Source organism: Ovis canadensis, chromosome 13 (assembly GCF_042477335.2).
Source record: "Ovis canadensis isolate MfBH-ARS-UI-01 breed Bighorn chromosome 13, ARS-UI_OviCan_v2, whole genome shotgun sequence".
NCBI classification, from domain to species: domain Eukaryota; kingdom Metazoa; phylum Chordata; class Mammalia; order Artiodactyla; family Bovidae; genus Ovis; species Ovis canadensis.
This window is the reverse complement of record NC_091257.1, coordinates 83,518,189-83,524,188: the sequence shown is the minus strand read 5'-3', so window position 1 is coordinate 83,524,188 and position 6,000 is coordinate 83,518,189. Positions and strand designations below refer to the sequence as shown.

At 40.3% G+C, this 6,000-nt stretch overlaps 1 pseudogene; it reads left to right on the top strand.

The window, feature by feature from the left end:
• Nucleotides 1-212: 212 nt before the first annotated feature.
• Nucleotides 213-6,000, top strand: part of LOC138416881 (ubiquitin-like-conjugating enzyme ATG3) — a 28,481-nt pseudogene continuing 22,693 nt past the window's right edge.

Sequence of the window (6,000 nt, the reverse complement as noted above, 5' to 3'; positions counted from 1 at the left end):
AACCATGAAGAGAAAGAACCAGGCTTTGAAACTGGGACTAATCTGGTCTTCCGGGCTCCTGTTTCAGTCCTATCTCCTTGCCCATTTAGTCTTTTGCAATCACAACTTTGCTTACACTCTAGAATAGTTCCTCTTGCCCATGGGGACAAGTACAGCTGCACATCTGGAAGGGTTGGGGTACCGAGTAGGGGGACAGATATGCACCCTGTTAAATGGCCTGTGAGCTATACATACACGTGTGGAAGCTGGAAGAGGGGACTCCACCACCTGCCACGAAGTCGTTATCCATCAACCATGAAGGCAATTATGAAGGAAGGAAGGAAGAGACGGATGAACAGGTTCCTGAATGTGTAGAACTCCTTCCCATCCCTTGAGGCTTCATTACCAAGTGTGTCCTTGTTGCATGGAACCAACATACCTTCAGGATTAAGTTGGATAAAGACTTTGAAGAATGAGGAGCTTGGGAAATGACCTCCTCAACACACACACACGCAAGTGAAATAATAGCAGATCATATGAATTTTGTTGCTGGATAAGTTGACAATACCTTGAAAAGGTTTTTTGTGTTTTTTTTTTTAATTAAGAACTTATTAGAGCAGTTTTAGATTCACAGCAAAATTGAGCGGAGGGACTGACTTTTCGTGTATACCTTCTGTCCCCAGACATGCATAGCCTCTGCCATTACCAACATTCCTTCAACGGTGGTGCATTCGTTACAACAGAACACACATGGACCCATCAGAATCACCCAAAGTCCCTAGTTTACCTCATAGTTCATTCTTGGTGTTCTGTATTCTATGGGTTTGGGAAAATGTAATAATAACATGTATCCATCACTGCAAACATCATGCAGAGTATTTTCACTGCCCTAAAAATCCTCTGAGCTCCATCTACTCACCTTCCTCCCCCCCAACCCCTGGCAACCGCACATCTTTTTGCTGTCATAGATTTACCTTTTTCAGAATGTCATTTAGTGGGAACTGTATAGTATGTAGCCCTTTTGAATTGACTTCTTTCACTTAGTGATAGTCATTTTTTTAATTATATATTTATTTATTTATTTTTGCCTGCACTGAGTCTTCCTTGCTGTGAGCAGGCTTTCTCTAGTTGCGGCGAGTAGGGGCTGCTCTTCATTGTGGTGCCTGGGCTTCTCCCTGTGCTGGCTTCTCTTGTTACAGAGTACAGGCCCTAAAACGCATGAGTTTCAGTAGCTGGAGCTCTCGAAGGCTCTAGAGCGCAGGCTCTATAGTTGTGGTGCGTGAGCTCAGTTGCCCCACTCCTCGTGGGATCTTCCCAGATCCCAGGGATCGAACCCATGCCCCCTGCATTGGAAGGTGGATTCTTAACTACTGGACCACCACAGAAGTCTAGTGATAGTCATTTAAGATTCCTCCCTGTCTTTTCGTGACTTGAGAGGTCACTTCTCTTTAGCAGTGAATTGTCTGGATATACTACATCCAATGTATTTAACCACTTATCTACTGAAGGACATCTTGGTTGCTTCCAAGTTTTGGCAATTAGGAAGAAAACTGCTGCAAACATCCACGTGCAGGTGTTTGTGGGGACGTACGTTTTCAGCTCCTTTGCATAAATACTAAGGAGCATGATCTCTGGTCAGTATGATGAGTATTTTAGTTTTGTAAGAAACCACCAAACTTCTTTCAAAGTGATTGTACCATGAAGGCCTTTTCTTTTTCTATCAGAAATCATCTCCCACTGCCTCTGATCAGCCCTACGTGATGTCATATGGCTCCAAAAGGGTAAGAGCCATACCAATTACTACAACTACCCTTCCGAAGTACTTCCAATGTTCTATCCCTTTCCGCTTTCCTAATATACCTTCGAGAGAAGTTTTATCATTTTCCTGCTTCTTAAAGATAAGGGAATTGGAGGAAAAAAAAATAGACAGAAAGCAACTTGATTAAGGTCACATAGGAAACAACCATACTAGGATTTGAATCCCTCAATCTAACTCCAGCTCCTAACTCTACCCATGAGTGACAAGAGATCCATGGAAATTAATTACTGGTGATTGACAATAAATGTTCATCAACCAAACAACACCAATGGATGAGACCAGAGGATTACAGAAAAGATGCTTAGTAATTTCTGAGTTCAGTAATTACTTTTACATAATTGCAAATCATATCTTCTCTGGGCAGTGTTCAATGGGACTGTGAGCAAAGAAAAACTGATTCTTTAAAAACAGCCCCTTTCTTGGGAGGAGGGAGGGATAAATTAGGAGTTTGGGATGAATAGATACGTACTATTATACATGAAATAGATAAATAACAAGAACCTCCTGTATAGCACAGGGAACTATATTCAATATCTTATAATAACATAATTTAAAAGAACATATATGTGTGTGCACATGTATCTGAATCACTTTTCTGTACACCTGAAACTAACAACACTAAATCCAACCACACTCCAATAAAAAATATACATAACAAAATAAAAATTAAAAAGCAAAATAATTTTTTAATGCCAAAACTAATAAAGTAACTGCCTAAATAAAAGGCATAAGACAAACATTTCAGAAATCAATTTTCAATCTCAGTTTTTGCTACAGGTTTTCTGAGGGTTGTATAGCAATCATCACAGTGATTATGAAGAACTAAGCTGGGGTAGGGGACTACGTGGTTGGACTTCTTACTGGTCGTTTAATAAAATCACAACAGTTTATTTTTTGTATGTTGAGAAATGTATATACTAAATAAAACAATTTTCTTTCCAAGCTAATATGAAGAGAAAGTGTGAGGACAGGCCACAAGTCAGGATAGTAAGGCCAGGGTGTGAAAGCACATGGAAATATTCAGTAAATGTTTGTTACATCAACAAAGGAATGTCTCTGGAATGAAGATCCCTTCATGAACAGGTCTCTCTGGGAAACTTAAGTATACCTGAATCACTTTTTTAACCAAGACAGCCTTCACCAACCATTCTGAAAGCCAGCAAAAACATCCTCAACCCTTGCTATTGTTAAGACTTTATGTTAAATATTGTATTTTACACACACACACACACACACACACACACACACACACACGGCATCTTCCTGCAGTCAAAGAGTTGGATTTTTTAAATGTGCATTTAAGCAACTTATTGACATCATAAAACTGGGAGACTTAAGATCATTACTTAACAAAAAATAAATAGAGAGTAATCTGTCATTTTTCCCAAAGGAATATCAGCTAGTGAACTCACTTCTGAGGAATTTCCCAGAACAGGGAAAAGCAGGTTTAGGGAAAATGGGTCTTTCAATGTCAAGTTCAGAAGAACTGCAAGATGATAAGAGATGGCAGATAACAGTGTCTTCATCCTATGAGGGTCCCAAAGGAAAGGGCAAGACCTACCTCCAGGGCCCAAGTAAGAGAGAATTCCTGGGAGGGGGATTTTAGGAATAAAGAAGATAAGGGTTAGGGACTAAAGCCAAGCACAATAGGTGCAAATCAGAGAATTCCCCAGACGTTTTCTATTTTGCTGCTTTATCTTCTGTCTTATGTCCAAAGTAGAAAGCGCTAAACACCTTACACAACATTTGCCAAAATGTGTTCCATGAAACATGAGTTCTACCAGATGTTCATTCATTTCATTATTTATTCACCATTCATTACATGTTTTTATTGAGCCGCTACTATGAGCCTTCAATACACTAGGCACTGTGCTAGGAGTGGCTAAAACCATTATGTCTCCAACTTCTAACAGCATATGTTCTAATGAGGGACTCAGACAATAATAAACACATAAACATGTAGAGTAATGGTAAGTGTGCTCTGTGTTTTGGTGAAAAGTGAAAGAGCATGGAAAGAGACAGATGATGGAGTCCTTCTGTAAACAAACAAGTCAGAAAAACCTTTCTTTTTTTTTCAGAAGACGATATTAAGCAGAGACTTGAATTAAATGAAGGATAGAACCAGGGAAATTTCTGGGGGAAATGTGTTAAAGTAGGGAACAGAGTAATTGAAAAGGTATTAAGATGAGAACACACTCAGCCTGTTTGGAGCAAAAGAATTTAATGAATAAGGGGAGAAGCAGGATGAATTGAGGTAGTAGATGTGGAGAGGAGAGGGGAAAGATTCAAAGGTGTCACAGAAAGGAATTTGGATGTGATTTGTAAATATGATAATGAAACTATCAAAGGAAACCAGAGAAATGATATTAAACAAGTGTAACCCCATCACTATTTGTATTGTCACTAAAACACAAACAAGATACTCTAGGTAAGAAATGATGAGTGCTAAGCAGAGAACTATCACCTCCCACATTATGGATACTATACTTCTATTAATATGACCTGAACTCTCATTAACAATTTTTGTCAGGGGAATATCCCATTTTTTTGACACAAACTGTGTCTTCATCTGAAATTCTAGCTTCTTAATTTGAGTAACTGTTCACCCACTTCTTTATTCTACAGTGAAGCAGGAAGTTTTTCTAACTGAGTGGTTACTACTGGAACTTTCCTTCACGTTAGATTCATTCCATTATCCCTGCCTGTCAAGTTCTTTGTCCATTTCTGACTGTCATCCGGAGTGTTTATTCTCCCTCTCTCCCAGCTTCGTGTCATTCCTAAGAAGAATCATTCGATGAAGGAATCACGGTGCTGATTGGATTAAGGTCAAGGACATGACACTGGGACTCACAGGAGATCGCTCTCCCAGTTGACATGACTCTATTTGTATTTGACAGTAGTTCACAGATGTGATGGTGTATTTCATGTATCAACTTAACTGGGAAAAAGGGATGTCCAGATAACAGGTGAAACATTATTTCTGGGTGTGTCTGTGAGAATGTTTCTAGAAGAGATTGGCACTTGACTCAGTAGACTGAGTAAAGCACCCTCATCTGTATGGATGGGCATCATTCAACCCACTGAAGGTGTGAACTGAGCAGAAACAGAGGAGGAAAGGCTAATCCACTCTCTCTGCTTGACCCGAGACACCCATCTCTTCCTGCTCTCAAACACTGTGCTCCCAGTTCAAACCATGATTACATCATCAGCAACAAGATCCTCAGGTCTTCAAACACAGACTGAATGATGCCACCAGATTTCCTAGTTCTTCAGCTTGCAGACAGAGCATCGTGGCCCTTCTCAGCCTCATATGCACAGGAGACAATTCTTATACTTTAGATAGATAGGTAGATTAGATGCAGATACACATATAGAGACTGGAAATAGATAGGTAGGTAGATAGATAGTTCTGTTTCCTAGCAAGCTCTGACTGACATAGAAGACTACCAAACGCTTAGTAACCTGACAGTGTTTCAGTTCAGTTGTTCAGTCGTGCCCAACACTTTTTGACCCCATGGACTGCAGCATGCCAGGCCTCCCTGTTCATCACCACCTCCCAGAGCTTACTCAAACTCATGTCCATCGAGTTGGTCATGCCCTCCAACCATCTCACCCTCTGTCATCCCCTTCTCCTCCTGCCTTGAATCTTTAGTGTTTGACATATTACAGTAAACACTAGGCCTCCTGGGTGGCTCACTGGTAAAGAATCCACCTGCCTGGGTTTGATCCCTGAGTCAGGAAGATCCCCTGGAGGAGGGCATGGCAACCCACTCTAGTACTCTTGCCTAGAAAATTCAATGGACAGAGGAGCCTGGCAGGCAAGACAGTCCATGGGGTCACAAAGAGTTGACTGAGTGACTGTGCACACAAGCACAGCACACAAACACTAAATTAATGTTAACACTATTATCATTGCTGTATTGTCTTCTAATCCATGTTTAACCATCTTGTCCAAAGAGGTTTTATAAGATGTGTTTTCACATGTCCAGCTGACCTCCTAGATTCTAGGAAAAAAATCACTTCCATAGTCTACCAGTGTGTAACTATAAAAGAAAAGGTTAGAACTGATCTGCTATAACTTCTGAGTGAACACAAGCTGAACCTCTGTGACCATACTTTCCTCTTCCATGTGTTCACAAATTAACTCCTTTAATAATCTAGTCTAAAATCTTTCGGTATCAACAACAAACTCATTTCCTGGA